Source organism: Pleuronectes platessa, chromosome 3 (genome assembly GCF_947347685.1).
Source record: "Pleuronectes platessa chromosome 3, fPlePla1.1, whole genome shotgun sequence".
Taxonomy (NCBI): Eukaryota; Metazoa; Chordata; class Actinopteri; order Pleuronectiformes; family Pleuronectidae; genus Pleuronectes; species Pleuronectes platessa.
In genome coordinates, this window is record NC_070628.1 from 2,635,516 (window position 1) to 2,653,433 (window position 17,918).

General features: G+C 41.5%; 1 long non-coding RNA gene across 2 annotated transcripts; it reads right to left on the reverse strand.

The window, feature by feature from the left end:
- Positions 1-12,107: 12,107 nt before the first annotated feature.
- Positions 12,108-15,268, reverse strand: LOC128436961 (uncharacterized). 2 transcript variants are annotated; one of them, XR_008338139.1, is made up of 3 exons: positions 15,010-15,268; positions 14,073-14,126; positions 12,108-13,432 (listed from the first exon to the last, which is right to left on the reverse strand). It is a non-coding gene; the product is annotated as an uncharacterized LOC128436961 (long non-coding RNA). The 2 variants fall into 2 exon arrangements; XR_008338138.1 differs by having other exon boundaries at positions 12,108-14,126.
- Positions 15,269-17,918: the final 2,650 nt, after the last annotated feature.

Consider the following 17,918-nt stretch of genomic DNA (forward strand, 5'->3'; position numbering starts at 1 on the left):
ATAACTTTTTGAGCATGTCTAGACCCTGAAAAAGCCCCCCAAAGGGAAATAATAATAATAATAATAATAATAATAATAATAATAATAATAACTAGGGCTACGTTGTAGCACTTGCGGGCCCGAGCACCCGCACGTTGAAGCCTGTTGCGGTCGGTGGAGAGAGCGATCGATGACCAAGCGCACATCATCGATCGAGCATGCACTTCTCCACGTTAAATGCGTTTTGCGCTCTGCGGCAGTAGGTTTGCCAGTAGGTGGCGCCATCACTATTATTACGCACAGACATATAGATCTGTTCAAGTAGGCGCTCTGATGTAGCGTGAGAAATTTTGTGTCAATTGGACAATGTTTCCGCAACTTAATTTTCACACTGATCAATAGGTGGCGCTATGATCCTGAACTAATATTCATATATGGAGCTGTTCTATTCAGGATTGTGATCATAGGTCAGTAGTTTGGAGCCGGTTGGATAATGCAGAGTGGATTAACAAAGTACTTCCTGTTTCCTGGCGAATCAGTAGGTGGCGCTATGACACTGAGGAAATATTGACATATAGAGCTGTTCAGGCTTGGACTCTGACCATGTGACAGAAGTTTTGTAGTGATAGGACAATGCACAGTGGAGTTATGATAACATCGTGTCCTTTGGCGAAGGAAAATCCTTCGCCGCACATCAATGTTTACACGGTTTGAGGAAACGTCACAATTCTGACCATGATCTAATGACTTGACTGATCTGATTTGAGCTGTATATTGTAAATCAGCCAGGAGCAGTTCATCAAAGTATAAAACATGTCACTTCCTGTAGCCACCAGGGGGCGCTGTAATTTCAAGTCATAATTTCTGTGTAGATGTCATCAGGATGGCACCCTTGTCTTACATGTCTAGTTTGGACTCGATTGGACAATGTATGTCCGAGATACAGAACCTCGTGTTTTGATGGCGTTTAATCAAACTCAAGACGCCACGCCACGGTCACACGGTGTGACGAAAGGTCAATCTCTTAATCATTTTTTATCTCCATCTTGTTGTGATGGCACTGATCTTAATTTGAAGTTAATCTGATGAAAGCCCTGGGACAAGTGCATCAAGTAAAAATGTGGAATATGGAAAAAAAATGGCCACTTAATCCAAAATGGCGGCCTCCCTGTTTGGTCAAGCATACCTATCCAAGATATTTTTTTGTTTGTTATGAAACGACACATGTCCCGATAGATTTGTATAAATGTCGGCCATCGTAGTGCCGGGGTTGCCCTATAGGGGGCGCTGGTCAGTTTTTTTGCCACGCCCATTTCTTAAAATCATATGAATATCTTCAGGGGGGGGCTGTTGTTACACACATGTAGTTTGAGAGAGATAGAATCATCAACACTGAAGTTACAGCAATTTCGTGTTTCACGGCGAGTTGATGAACTTTAATGCCACGCCATTCATATGGCGTTTGACGAAAAGTCACGGTAATCTTATGTCTTCATTGTCAATGTCTTGGGACCCATTTGATACAGTTTGACATGGTTGAGGTCAGTGGATGAGGAGAAATTCATCCAAGTGTAAGACAAGCAAAAAACAAGACATTTCCTGTTGCCACCAGGGGGCGCTGCGGTTTTAAGTCATCATTTATGCATAGATGTCATCAGGCGGGGACTATTGTCTTACATGTCTAGTTTGGACTTGATTGGAACATGTATGTCCGAGATACAGATGCCCGTGTTTTGATGGCGTGTAACCAATTTTTAACGCCATGCCACGGTCACACGGTGTGATAAAAAAAATATCCCTCAATCATTTTTTATCTCCATCTTGTTGTGATGACACTCATCTGAATTTGAAGTTGATCTGATGAAAGCCCTGGGACAAGTACGTAAAAGTAAAAATGTGGGATATTGCCAAAATGGCCACTAAAAGCAAAATGGCGGACTTCCTGTTGCGTTTTTCATAATGCTCCATGAGACTTTTTTTCATGATTGGTCACGATACACCTATATCCAGATTTTGATGAAAATCCGTTATGTGGAAACCTAGGGGCTGGTTCCAGGGGGCGCTGTAGAGCCATTTTGCCACGCCCAATTCCAATTACTCCAGAATACTAAAATATCCGCAGACCTTGAATTTCCTGCAAAGTTTCATAACTTTTTGAGCATGTCTAGACCCTGAAAAAGCCCCCCAAAGGGAAATAATAATAATAATAATAATAATAATAATAATAATAAAAATCCTTACAGATTCAATAGGGCCTCTCACCATTCGGTGCTCGGGCCCTAATAATAAAAATCCTTACAGATTCAATAGGGCCTCTCACCATTCGGTGCTCGGGCCCTAATAATGCCTACAATTTCAATAGGGCCTCTCACCATTCGGTGCTCGGGCCCTAACTAGGGCTACGTTGTAGCACTTGCGGGCCCGAGCACCCGCACGTTGAAGCCTGTTGCGGTCGGTGGAGAGAGCGATCGATGACCAAGCGCACATCATCGATCGAGCATGCACTTCTCCACGTTGCATGCGTTTTGCGCTCTGCGGCAGTAGGTTTGCCAGTAGGTGGCGCCTTCACTATTATTACGCACAGACATATAGATCTCTTCATGTAGGCGCTCTGATGTAGCGTGAGCAATTTTGTGTCAATTGGACAATGTTAACACAACTTAATTTTCACACTGATCAGTAGGTGGCGCTATGACCCTGATCTAATATTTATATGTGGAGCTGTTCAGATCAGTATTGTGATCATAGGTCAGTAGTTTGGAGCCGGTTGGATAATGCAGAGTGGATTAACAAAGTACTTCCTGTTTCCTGGCGAATCAGTAGGTGGCGCTATGACACTGAGGAAATATTGACACATAGAGCTGTTCAGGCTTGTACTCTTATCATGTGACAGAAGTTTGGTAGTGATAGGACAATGCACAGTGGACTTATGAAAACATCGTGTCCTTTGGCGAAGGATGATCCTTCGCCGCACCTCAACGTTTAAATGGTTTGAGGAAATGTCACAATTCTGACCTTGATTCAATGACTTGACTGATCTGATTTGAGCTGTATATTGTAAATCAGCCAGGAGCAGTTCATCAAAGTATAAAACATGTCACTTCCTGTAGCCACCAGGGGGCGCTGTAATTTCAAGTCATAATTTCTGTGTAGATGTCATCAGGATGGCACCCTTGTCTTACATGTCTAGTTTGGACTCGATTGGACAATGTATGTCCGAGATACAGAACCTCGTGTTTTGATGGCGTTTAATCAAACTCAAGACGCCACGCCACGGTCACACGGTGTGACGAAAGGTCAATCTCTTAATCACTTTTTATCTCCATCTTGTTGTGATGGCACTGATCTTAATTTGAAGTTAATCTGATGAAAGCCCTGGGACAAGTGCATCAAGTAAAAATGTGGAATATGGAAAAAAAATGGCCACTTAATCCAAAATGGCGGCCTCCCTGTTTGGTCAAGCATACCTATCCAAGATATTTTTTTGTTTGTTATGAAACGACACATGTCCCGATAGATTTGTATAAATGTCGGCCATCGTAGTGCCGGGGTTGCCCTATAGGGGGCGCTGGTCAGTTTTTTTGCCACGCCCATTTCTTAAAACCATATGAATATCTTCAGGGGGGGGCTGTTGTTACACACATGTAGTTTGAGAGAGATAGAATCATGAACACTGAAGTTACAGCAATTTCGTGTTTCACGGCGAGTTGATGAACTTTAATGCCACGCCATTCATATGGCGTTTGACGAAAAGTCACGGTAATCTTATGTCTTCATTGTCAATGTCTTGGGACCCATTTGATACAGTTTGACATGGTTGAGGTCAGTGGATGAGGAGAAATTCATCCAAGTGTAAGACAAGCAAAAAACAAGACATTTCCTGTTGCCACCAGGGGGCGCTGCGGTTTTAAGTCATCATTTATGCATAGATGTCATCAGGCGGGGACTATTGTCTTACATGTCTAGTTTGGACTTGATTGGAACATGTATGTCCGAGATACAGATGCCCGTGTTTTGATGGCGTGTAACCAATTTTTAACGCCATGCCACGGTCACACGGTGTGATAAAAAAAAAATCCCTCAATCATTTTTTATCTCCATCTTGTTGTGATGACACTCATCTGAATTTGAAGTTGATCTGATGAAAGCCCTGGGACAAGTACGTAAAAGTAAAAATGTGGGATATTGCCAAAATGGCCACTAAAAGCAAAATGGCGGACTTCCTGTTGCGTTTTTCATAATGCTCCATGAGACTTTTTTTCATGACTGGTCACGATACACCTATATCCAGATTTTGATGAAAATCCGTTATGTGGAAACCTAGGGGCTGGTTCCAGGGGGCGCTGTAGAGCCATTTTGCCACGCCCAATTCCAATTACTCCAGAATACTAAAATATCCGCAGACCTTGAATTTCCTGCAAAGTTTCATAACTTTTTGAGCATGTCTAGACCCTGAAAAAGCCCCCCAAAGGGAAATAATAATAATAATAATAATAACTAGGGCTACGTTGTAGCACTTGCGGGCCCGAGAACCCGCACGTTGAAGCCTGTTGCGGTCGGTGGAGAGAGCGATCGATGACCAAGCGCACATCATCGATCGAGCATGCACTTCTCCACGTTGCATGCGTTTTGCGCTCTGCGGCAGTAGGTTTGCCAGTAGGTGGCGCCATCACTATTATTACACACAGACTTATAGATCTGTTCAAGTAGCCGCTCTGATGTAGCGTGAGCAGTTTCGTGTCAATTGGAAAATTTTACCACAATGTCATTTTCACACTGATCAGTAGGTGGCGCTATGACCCTGAACTAATGTTTATATATGGAGCTGTTCAGATCAGGATTGTGATCATAGGTCAGAAGTTTGGAGCCGGTTGGATAAGGCAGTGTGGATTAACAAAGTACTTCCTGTTTCATGGATAATCAGTAGGTGGCGCTATGACACTGAGGAAATATTGACACATAGAGCTGTTCAGGCTTGTACTCATATAAAGTGACAGAAGTTTGGTAGTGATAGGACAATGCACAGTGGACTTATGAAAACATCGTGTCCTTTGGCGAAGGATGATCCTTCGCCGCACCTCAATGTTTAAATGGTTTGAGGAAATGTCACAATTCTGACCTTGATTCAATGACTTGACTGAGCTCATTTGAGCTGTATATCTTAAAGCAGCCAGGAGCAGTTCATCAAAGAATAAAACATGTCAATTCATGTTGCCACCAGGGGGCGCTGTGATTTCAAGTCATAATTTCTGTGTAGATGTCATCAGGCCGAAACTCTTGTCTTACATGTCTAGTTTGGACTTGATTGGACCATGTATGTTCGAGATACAGATGCTCGTGTTTTGATGGCGTGTAACCAAACTTTAACCCCACGCCACGGTCACACGGTGTGAAGGGAAAGAAATCCCTTAATCATTTTTATCTCAATCTTGTTGTGATGACACTCATCTGAATTTGAAGTTGATCTGATGAAAGCTCTACGACAAGTAAATCAAAGTAAAAATGTGGAATAGGGCTAAAATGGCCACTAAATCCAAAATGGCGGGCTTCCTGTTTAGTCTAGCATATCTATCCAAGAGACTTATTTGTTTGTTATGAAAAGACACATGCCCAAATCGATTTTTGTACATGTCGGCCAATCGTAGTGCCGGGGCTGCCCGTTAGGGGGCGCTAGTCAGTTATTTTGCCACGCCCATTCCTTAAAACCATATGAAAATCTTCAGGGGGGGGATGTTGTTGCACACATTTAGTTTGAGTGAGATAGAGCCATGAACACTGAAGTTAGAGCAATTTCGTGTTTCGCGGCGAGTTGATGAACTTTGATGCCACGCCATTAATATGGCGTTGGACGAAAAGGCACAGTTATCTTATGCCTTCATTATCAATGTCTTGAGACCCATTTGATACAGTTTGACATGGTTGAGGTCAATGGATGAGGAGGAATACATCCAAGTGTAAGACAAGCAAAAAACAAGACATTTCCTGGTGCCACCAGGGGGCGCTGTGATTTTAAGTCATTATTTCTGTGTAGATGTCATCAGGCCGGGAAACTTCTCTTACATGTCTAGTTTGGACTTGATTGGACCATGTATGTTCGAGATACAGATGCCCGTGTTTTGATGGCGTGGAACCAAACTTTGACGACACGCCACGGTCACACGAAGTGACGGAAAAAAATTCCGTTGATCATTTTTTTTCTCAATCTTGTTGTGATGACACGCGTCTAATTTTTAAGTTGATCTGATGAAAGCTCTACGACAAGTACATTAAACTAAAAATGTGGAATTTGGCCAAAATGGCCACTAAATCCAAAATGGCGGGCTTCCTGTTGCGTTTTTCATAATGCTCCAAGAGACTTTTTTCTATGATTATTCACGTTACACCAGTGTCTAGATTTTGGTGAAAATCGCTTATGTGGAAACCTAAGGGCTGGTTCCAGGGGGCGCTGTTGAGCCGTTTTGCCACGCCCATTTCCAAATACTCCAGATTACGTAAATTTTCACCACTCTCTAATTTACTGGAAAGTTTAAAAACTTTTTGAGCACGTTGAAGCCCTCAAAAAGCCAATTCATTGTTCGGAGAATAATAAGAATAATAATAATAAGAATAATGCCTACAATTTCAATAGGGCCTCTCACCATTCGGTGCTCGGGCCCTAATAATAACTAGGGCTACGTTGTAGCACTTGCGGGCCCGAGCACCCGCACGTTGAAGCCTGTTGCGGTCGGTGGAGAGAGCGATCGATGACCAAGCGCACATCATCGATCGAGCATGCACTTCTCCACGTTGCATGCGTTTTGCGTTCTGCGGCAGTAGGTTTGCCAGTAGGTGGCGCCATCACTATTATTACACACAGACTTATAGATCTGTTCAAGTAGCCGCTCTGATGTAGCGTGAGCAGTTTCGTGTCAATTGGAAAATTTTACCACAATGTAATTTTCACACTGATCAGTAGGTGGCGCTATGACCCTGAACTAATGTTTATATATGGAGCTGTTCAGATCAGGATTGTGATCATAGGTCAGAAGTTTGGAGCCGGTTGGATAAGGCAGTGTGGATTAACAAAGTACTTCCTGTTTCATGGATAATCAGTAGGTGGCGCTATGACACTGAGGAAATATTGACACATAGAGCTGTTCAGGCTTGTACTCTTATCATGTGACAGAAGTTTGGTAGTGATAGGACAATGCACAGTGGACTTATGAAAACATCGTGTCCTTTGGCGAAGGATGATCCTTCGCCGCACCTCAATGTTTAAATGGTTTGAGGAAATGTCACAATTCTGACCTTGATTCAATGACTTGACTGAGCTCATTTGAGCTGTATATCTTAAAGCAGCCAGGAGCAGTTCATCAAAGAATAAAACATGTCAATTCATGTTGCCACCAGAGGGCGCTGTGATTTCAAGTCATAATTTCTGTGTAGAAGTCATCAGGCCGAAACTCTTGTCTTACATGTCTAGTTTGGACTTGATTGGACCATGTATGTTCGAGATACAGATGCTCGTGTTTTGATGGCGTGTAACCAAACTTTAATGCCACGCCACGGTCACATGGTGTGAAGGGAAAAAAATCCCTTAATCAGTCTTTATCTCAATCTTGTTGTGATGACACTCATCTGAATTTGAAGTTGATCTGATGAAAGCTCTACGACAAGTAAATCAAAGTAAAAATGTGGAATAGGGCTAAAATGGCCACTAAATCCAAAATGGCGGGCTTCCTGTTTAGTCTAGCATATCTATCCAAGAGACTTATTTGTTTGTTATGAAAAGACACATGCCCAAATCGAATTTTGTACATGTCGGCCAATCGTAGTGCCGGGGCTGCCCGTTAGGGGGCGCTAGTCAGTTATTTTGCCACGCCCATTCCTTAAAACCATATGAAAATCTTCAGGGGGGGGATGTTGTTGCACACATGTAGTTTGAGTGAGATAAAACCATGAACACTGAAGTTAAAGCAATTTCGTGCTTCACGGCGAGGTGATGAACTTTGATGCAACGCCATTAATATGGCGTTTGACGAAAAGTCACAGTTATCTTATGCCTTCATTATCAATGTCTTGAGACCCATTTGGTACAGTTTGACATGGTTGAGATCAGTGGATGAGGAGGAATAAATCCAAGTGTAAGACAAGCAAAAAACAAGACATTTCCTGGTGCCACCAGGGGGCGCTGCGGTTTTAAGTCATTATTTATGCATAGATGTCATCAGGCGGGGACTATTGTCTTACATGTCTAGTTTGGACTTGATTGGAACATGTATGTCCGAGATACAGATGCCCGTGTTTTGATGGCGTGTAACCAATTTTTAACGCCATGCCACGGTCACACGGTGTGATAAAAAAAAAATCCCTCAATCATTTTTTATCTCCATCTTGTTGTGATGACACTCATCTGAATTTGAAGTTGATCTGATGAAAGCTCTGGGACAAGTACGTAAAAGTAAAAATGTGGGATATTGCCAAAATGGCCACTAAAAGCAAAATGGCGGACTTCCTGTTGCGTTTTTCATAATGCTCCATGAGACTTTTTTTCATGACTGGTCACGATACACCTATATCCAGATTTTGATGAAAATCCGTTATGTGGAAACCTAGGGGCTGGTTCCAGGGGGCGCTGTAGAGCCATTTTGCCACGCCCAATTCCAATTACTCCAGAATACTAAAATATCCGCAGACCTTGAATTTCCTGCAAAGTTTCATAACTTTTTGAGCATGTCTAGACCCTGAAAAAGCCCCCCAAAGGGAAATAATAATAATAATAATAATAACTAGGGCTACGTTGTAGCACTAACGGGCCCGAGCACAGGCAATTTCAAGTCTGTTGCGGTCGGGGAAGAGAGAGCGATCGATGACCAAGCGCACGTCTCTGCCTTGCGTGCGTTTTAAGCTCTGCAGCAAGAATAAACGCTTCACTTCCTGTAGCCAGCAGGTGGCGCTATGATTTTAAGTCATGGTGTCTTTGTAGATGTCATCAGGTCGCAACTCTTGTCTTACATGTCTAGTTTGGAGTCGATGGGACCAAATATGTCTAAGATACAGAAGCTTGTGTTTTCATGGCGTTCATCACACTTTGCCGCCGCGCCACGGTCAGACGGTGTGTCAGAAAGTTGTTTCTTTGATAACTTTTTATCTCCATATTGTTGTGATGACACTCATCTACATTTTTTGTTGATCTGATGAAAGCTCTCCGAGAAGTACATAAAAATAGAACATGTACCAAAAACAAGACATTTCCTGCTGCCACCAGGGGGCGCTGTCATTTTAAGTCAAGATTTTTGTGTTGTTGTCTTCAGGTCGCGACTCTTGTCTTACATGTGTAGTTTGGAGTCCATTTTACCAAATATGTCTGAGATATAGAAGCTCGTGTTTTGATGGCGTTTCGTCACACTTTGATGCCACGCCACAGTCAGACGGTGTGTCAAAAAGTTGTTTCTTTGATAACTTTAGATCTCCATTTTGTTGTGAGGACACTCGTCTAAATTGTAAGTTGATCTGATGAAAGCTCTGCTACAAGTGTATCATAGAAAAAAACATGGAATATTCCCAAAATGGCCACTAAATCCTAAATTGCTGGCTTCCTGTTGCGTTTTTCATAATGCTCCGAGTGGCTTTTTTGTGCGTCTGGTCATGATACACACCTGTCTTCAAAATCGTGAGGATCAGTGAATGCTAAATGAGGTGCTTCTCGGTAAATGAGGGGAAGCTCCATTGGTGGCGCTGTTGAGCCATTTTGCCACGCCCATTTCCAAATACCCCAGAATACGTAAATTTTCACGACTTTCTAACCAACTGCAAACTTTTACAACTTTTTGAGCATGTTAAAGGCCTCAAAAAGCCAATTCATTGCGCTCCGCGAAATAATAATAACTAGGGCTACGTTGTAGCACTAACGGGCCCGAGCACAGGCAATTTCAAGTCTGTTGCGGTCGGGGAAGAGAGAGCGATCGATGACCAAGCGCACGTCTCTGCCTTGCGTGCGTTTTAAGCTCTGCAGCAAGAATAAACGCTTCACTTCCTGTAGCCAGCAGGTGGCGCTAGGATTTTAAGTCATGGTGTCCTTGTAGATGTCATCAGATCGCGACTCTTGTCTTACATGTCTAGTTTGGAGTTGATTGGACCAAATATGTCCAAGATACAGACGCTCGTGTTTTGATGGCATGTGATCAGACTTTGACTCCACGCCATGGTCAGAGTATGGTGTTTTCCTATTTTGTAGCAGGTAAAAATACCAGTTAAATGTCAACAGTTGTCTTTATTGTCGTTCTGTTATTTAATAAATGCAACAAACTATAGTTTTTATATATATTGTATAACTATATATATATATATGTATATATATAACTTTATAACCTGTGTTATCAAATATGTTGTGCGGCTCCAGACAGATTTAAATTGGGGGAAGAGGGGACAAAATGGCTTTTTCAATAGTTACATTTTGTGTCTTGATCAAACCATGGTGTTACACTGACCTCTGGTGCCTTAATATTGGCACTACAGGTGTAATTCAATATTAAGTCACTAGAGAGCAGTGTTGGACCATTAACTACAGACATGGTGTTTTCATTTTGTTTATCAAATTTCTAAGCCTCACCACGGTCACACAGATTGATGAAAAGTTTAAATTTTGATAACTTTAGATCTTCATCTTGTTTTGTACACATGCATCAAATTTTTACGTTGATTTGATGAAGGCCCTACGAGAAGTGAGTCAAACTGTAAGACATAGAAAAACAAGACATTTGCTGTTGCCACCAGGGGACGCTGTGATTTTAAGTCACCATTTTTGTACCGATGTCTTCAGGTCGCGACTCTTGTCTTATGTGTATAGTTTGGACTCGATTGGACAAAATATGTCCAAGATACAGGAGCCTGTGTTTTGATGGCATTTAATCAAACTTTGAGGCCACACCACGGTCAGACGGTTTTGCTAAAACTTAATCCTTCAATAACTTTAGATCTCCATTTTGTTGTGATGACGATCGTCTAAATTGTAAGTTGATTTGATGAAAGCTGTAGGAGGAGTACTTAAAAGAAAAAATATCGAATATGACCAAAATGGCCACTAAAGTCAAACTGGCGGGCTTCCTGTTGCGTTATTCATAATGCACTGATGGACTTTTTTGTGCATCTAGTCATGATACACAATAGTCTTTGTTTTTTTTGATGATCGGTGAATGCTAAATGAGGGGCTTTTCCGTAGGTGGCGCTATTGAGCGGTTTTGACACACCCGTTCCCAAATACTTCAGAATACGTAAACTTGCGCACATTTCTAATTTACTGTACACTTTAGTAACTTTTTGAGCACGTTAAAGCCCTCAAAAAGCCAATTCACTGAGCGAAGAAAAATAATAATAATAATAATCTTTTCAATTTCAATAGGTCCTCTCACCGATTTCGGTGCTCGGGCCCTAACTAGGGCTACGTTGTAGCACTAACGGGCCGGAGCACAGGCAATTTCTATTCTGTTGCGGTCGGTGAAGAGAGAACGTTCAATGACCAAGCGCTCGTCTCTGCGTTGCATGCGTTTGTGCACTGCGGCAAGGATTATTGCTTCACTTCCTGTAGCCAGCAGGAGGCTCTATTAACTAGAGGTAAGTAACCTTGAAACCATACAACCAAACCTATTGCTTTAACTATCACCATATACTTACATGCCTCAAGGCTTTTTTAATATAAAATTGTTATAAAAGTTAGTTTATTTAACACGTCTAATGAACACATTGAAGCAAGTTAACTGCAGAGTCGTATGTTTGGCTGTGACTTTGTTTTATTTTAATAAGTTAATATCAATACGCTACATGTGTAAGTTGCATGTGATAATAACTATGTTTCACCATTATTCTGATACAGGCTGATATATCCACCATTACTATTTTCACATTGTTAATTTAGTCTGTCATGGAGTTGTAGAGTCAATTAGACAGTATAGATAAGATTATAATGTCCACACATCAGTGTTGTAAACACTTCTCCAGTTAATTATATAATTATGTTTTCACACTGAGGGAAGTGGAGAGACTTGATGTGGACTGTTATCAACAGCTCTGTGGGAGATCATCACCTTGAATATTACAGATGAGGTAGAAAGACATTTTATCTGTGTACAATGTTGTATTTCTTTCTCACGTTTTATCAAAAGCGATTTAAAGTATGTGCATTTAACCATTAGTATACAAACCCAGACCCCAGTACATCGGTTCTATCTGAAATATGTGGTGCTTCATACACAACACAAAACATTCATAACAGTGCGCTTCTGCTCCTCATTAATGCAGCTCCTGATGTCCTCAGCAGCAACATGGTGGAGATTTGCAGCTTCATGCTGGTCAACTGGAAGACAACTGATTAAGATTAAAAGATTAAGATTAAGACCCATTTATTCGTCCCAAACACATGCACAGACATGCAAAGGCACACTCATGCAGGTAGGGAAATTTAATCTCTGCTTTTTACCCATCTGGTGCAGGACACACAGAGCAGTGAGCGACCATGTACGGCGCTCACGGAGCAGATGTTGGGGGAGTGAGGTGCCTTGCTCAGGGGCACTAGAGAGGGTAGGGAGACTCTTGGATTTTTGGACAGATCAATCCAGGTTTGTCTTTTGTTGTCTCTCCGTGGAGTCGAACCGGAGACGAACCAGAGACCTTCTCTGCCCATAGTCCAAGTTTCTGCCCTCTACACATCACTCCATACGTTGCTCCCTTAACTACAGATGGCCTGCGAATGTCATGGAGTTTTACAGTGAATTAGACAGTTTAGAGATGATTTTAATCTCCACACATCAGTGTTGTAAACAGTTCTCAAATTAATTATATAATTATGTTTTCACACTGAGGGAAGTGGAGAGACTTGATGTGGACTGTTATCAATAGCTCTGTGGGAGATTATCACCTTGAATATTACAGATGAGGTAGAAAGACATTTTATCTATTTTTACAATGTTGTATTTCTTTCAGTACTTTTATCAAAAGCGACTTAAAATATGTGCATTTAACCATTAGGATACAAACCCAGACCACAGTACAACGGTTCTATCTGAAATCTGTTGTGCTTCATACACAACTCAAAACATTCTTTAACAGTGCGTTTCTTCTCTTCATAGATGAGGAACTGCAGCACCTTACGTCGTCAGCAGCAACATGGTGGTCAACACGTGGACGACTGCATCATCATCAGAAGCTACACAACACTTCTAAATTCCTCCCTTAAATAAAGATGGCCTGCAACTGTTGGTGGTGGCAGTCATTGCTAAGTGGCATGGATAAGAATTCATTTCTATCTTCATTATGGTTGGTTAAAATAATAAAAACTTATAACAACAATGTGTATCTTTTGCTTTCTGATTTGATACACTTTAGATAAGAACCCAGTGTTTAATATTTCTGCTTTGCCATAAGAGACAAAACATGGTCAATTGGTCATCACAGCTGTGTCCTTCAGGCTCGTCCGTCCCTAATAAAATGAGAGGAAACATAAAAATAATCAGATCATAATCATTTCATCTTAGGAAATAGGTAGTGTACATCATTTTCAAATTCTCTATGAACACTGTCTGTTCTAGTAAAGTTACAAGGCTATAATGTATTTATATTTAACAAAATAATTCAGGGAAGTCTGCCTGAGATTAACGATGTAAACACTAGTAGACACGGTTATTTTTCACTGTAACACGTGACAGGACATCAACACTGTGACTCTGAATAAAGAGCCTTAGGATACGTAGTGCTCCTTTGCACAGCTGCTCTTACAATGTGTAGCAAGTGCTAAATCTCCATTAGTATAATAGTAATGAAAATCACCCTTCACATAATTGAACATATATTTTCCATGTGAACCGCTTTAACACAGTTCAATTCCGGAGCAAAATGTAACTTATACAGTATTTATTAGAGTTACATATGAACAAAGTGTGTATTCTTATTTTCGGTGGATATTCAACTATGTATTTGAATATTCTTTTGGATTAAAACGTGCACTACCATGACAATGAATGTTTAGTATGGAGCTATTTCACATTAAAAGTATTGCATTATAATTTAACACATTATGTATTATGTGCAATACTTTGTAAGTAATGAAAACAGGTCTGTACCTGGAGTCAGTGTTCAGTCTGGTTGGATTCAAGTTGTGTCTCACGCTGGACATCCTAGAGGAACATTGAACACAAATACACAGATATGTTAAGTCATACATGTGCCATGTTATCTGCTTAACAGACTTTTACATGGTAATAATAAAATATTAATTCAAAGTTAATCAGATCATAATCATTTCAGCTTAGGAAATAGGTAGTGCATATTAGCCTACAATTCTGTATGACACTGTCTGTTCTAGTAAAGTTACAAGGCTATGATTTACTCATATTTAACAAAAGAATTCAGTGAAGTCTGTCTGAGATTAACGATTTAAATACTGAAGGTGGGAGACACGGTTACTTTTCACTGTAACACGTTACAACACTACTCTGAAGAAAGAGCTTTAGGACACGTAATGCTCCTTTGAACAGCTGCTCTTGCAATGCAGATGTGACTTTAAACACTCAGGTTTCTCAGGTTTCAGTTAGCATCGCTAGCCCGCTAGCGAAACTAACTTACAAGCCGACACACAGTCTCCTGTCTCAGAGTCATCCGCATAAAGTAACGCTTATATCTGCCGGGTGGACCCGCTCATGTCGTTTCATGTCGGTGTTTGTCGGTAATAACCCCAATCGAATCGAAGAACAGTTACTGCACCCATTCGAAGATATTGTTAGCTTGCTTGTTAGCGAGCTAGTTAGCCTCCGGCGCTAGCGAAAATGAAGCCGACACACAGTCTCCTGTCTCAGAGTCATCCTTATAAACGAACGCTTATCTCTGCTTGGTGGACCTGGGTTCATGGCGGTTGTTTCGGTAACAGCTGGCATTCGCATCGAACCCGTTGATATACACTGAGCTGGTATGTAGCTCCCGGATTAGCGTCCCGTAGCTATCACGGCTGATTCAAAGGCACCCTGCGAATCACATCGAAATAAAATACTTAACGTGACTTACCACAGAAACGGAGGCGCAGACATCGTTACCGTGACCGTCAGGAGAAGGAGCAGAACATCAAAGTGTGTAATTTACCGGGTATGTGGGTGTAAGCCATTTCATGAGGCGTTCACGTGTAACTGGTGAAAGCCGAACTCACAACACACAGCACAGCTTACACTGTGACGTCACGTGAATTTCAAACATCTATATCGCTTAAACGAGGGAGTTAAAATAAAATACACCCCCCTCAGAGTTGTCATGAAGGAAGAACTTAGCGATTGAGACTAAAACCAAAGTTCGAGCAATGCTGTAAAAGGTTTAATTCTCCTCTAAAGTTGGCCACCCTGTAAACACAGTCTGTTAATGCATAGATAACACAAAGCATGGTCTGACACTGCCATCTAGTGACTAAATATTGCAGCACATCTGCCAGATATAGATGTTTTCATTCCTCAAACTGGAAGCCACACCACGGTCACACAGTATTATGAAAAGTTGCAATTTCGTTAACTTTAGATCTTCATCTTGTTTTGAACACATGCATCAAATTTTTACGTTGATTTAATGAAGGCCCTACGAGTAGTGAATCAAACTGTAACACATAGAAAAACAAGACATTTGCTGTTGCCACCAGGGGACGCTGTGATTTTAAGTCACGATTTCTGTACCGATGTCTTCAGGTCGCGACTCTTGTCTTATGTGTATAGTTTGGACTCGATTGGACAAAATATGTCCAAGATGCAGGAGCCCGTGTTTTGATGGCGTTTAATCAAACTTTGAGGCCACACCACGGTCAGACGGTTTTGCTAAAACTTAATCCTTCAATAACTTTAGATCTCCATTTTGTTGTGATGACGATCGTCTAAATTGTAAGTTGATTTGATGAAAGCTGTAGGAGGAGTACTTAAAAGAAAAAATATCGAATATGACCAAAATGGCCACTAAAGTCAAACTGGCGGGCTTCCTGTTGCGTTATTCATAATGCACTGATGGACTTTTTTGTGCATCTAGTCATGATACACAATAGTCTTTGTTTTTTTTGAAGATCGGTGAATGCTAAATGAGGGGCTTTTCCGTAGGTGGCGCTCTTGAGCCATTTTGCCACGCCCTTTTCAAAATACTCCAGAATACGTAAATTTTCGCCGCCTTCGAATTTACTGCAAACTCCTACAACTTTTTGAGCACATTAAAGCCCTCAAAAAGCCAATTCATTTAAGCTAAGAAAAATAATAATAATAATAATAATAATAATCATTTCAATTTCAATAGGGCCTCCCACCGATTTCGGTGCTCGGGCCCTAAATAATAAGAATAATGCCTACAATTTCAATAGGGCCTCTCACCATTCGGTGCTCGGGCCCTAATAATAACTAGGGCTACGTTGTAGCACTTGCGGGCCCGAGCACCCGCACGTTGAAGCCTGTTGCGGTCGGTGGAGAGAGCGATCGATGACCAAGCGCACATCATCGATCGAGCATGCACTTCTCCACGTTAAATGCGTTTTGCGCTCTGCGGCAGTAGGTTTGCCAGTAGGTGGCGCCATCACTATTATTACGCACAGACATATATATCTGTTCATGTAGGCGCTCTGATGTAGCGTGAGCAATTTTGTGTCAATTGGACAATGTTAACACAACTTAATTTTCACACTGATCAGTAGGTGGCGCTATGACCCTGATCTAATATTTATATGTGGAGCTGTTCAGATCAGTATTGTGATCATAGGTCAGTAGTTTGGAGCCGGTTGGATAATGCAGAGTGGATTAACAAAGTACTTCCTGTTTCCTGGCGAATCAGTAGGTGGCGCTATGACACTGAGGAAATATTGACACATAGAGCTGTTCAGGCTTGTACTCTTATCATGTGACAGAAGTTTGTAAGTGATAGGACAATGCACAGTGGACTTATGAAAACATCGTGTCCTTTGGCGAAGGATGATCCTTCGCCGCACCTCAACGTTTAAATGGTTTGAGGAAATGTCACAATTCTGACCTTGATTCAATGACTTGACTGAGCTCATTTGAGCTGTATATCTTAAAGCAGCCAGGAGCAGTTCATCAAAGTATAAAACATGTCACTTCCTGTAGCCACCAGGGGGCGCTGTAATTTCAAGTCATAATTTCTGTGTAGATGTCATCAGGATGGCACCCTTGTCTTACATGTCTAGTTTGGACTCGATTGGACAATGTATGTCCGAGATACAGAACCTCGTGTTTTGATGGCGTTTAATCAAACTCAAGACGCCACGCCACGGTCACACGGTGTGACGAAAGGTCAATCTCTTAATCACTTTTTATCTCCATCTTGTTGTGATGGCACTGATCTTAATTTGAAGTTAATCTGATGAAAGCCCTGGGACAAGTGCATCAAGTAAAAATGTGGAATATGGAAAAAAAATGGCCACTTAATCCAAAATGGCGGCCTCCCTGTTTGGTCAAGCATACCTATCCAAGATATTTTTTTGTTTGTTATGAAACGACACATGTCCCGATAGATTTGTATAAATGTCAGCCATCGTAGTGCCGGGGTTGCCCTATAGGGGGCGCTGGTCAGTTTTTTTGCCTCGCCCATTTCTTAAAACCATATGAATATCTTCAGGGGGGGGCTGTTGTTACACACATGTAGTTTGAGAGAGATAGAATCATGAACACTGAAGTTACAGCAATTTCGTGTTTCACGGCGAGTTGATGAACTTTAATGCCACGCCATTCATATGGCGTTTGACGAAAAGTCACGGTAATCTTATGTCTTCATTGTCAATGTCTTGGGACCCATTTGATACAGTTTGACATGGTTGAGGTCAGTGGATGAGGAGAAATTCATCCAAGTGTAAGACAAGCAAAAAACAAGACATTTCCTGTTGCCACCAGGGGGCGCTGCGGTTTTAAGTCATCATTTATGCATAGATGTCATCAGGCGGGGACTAT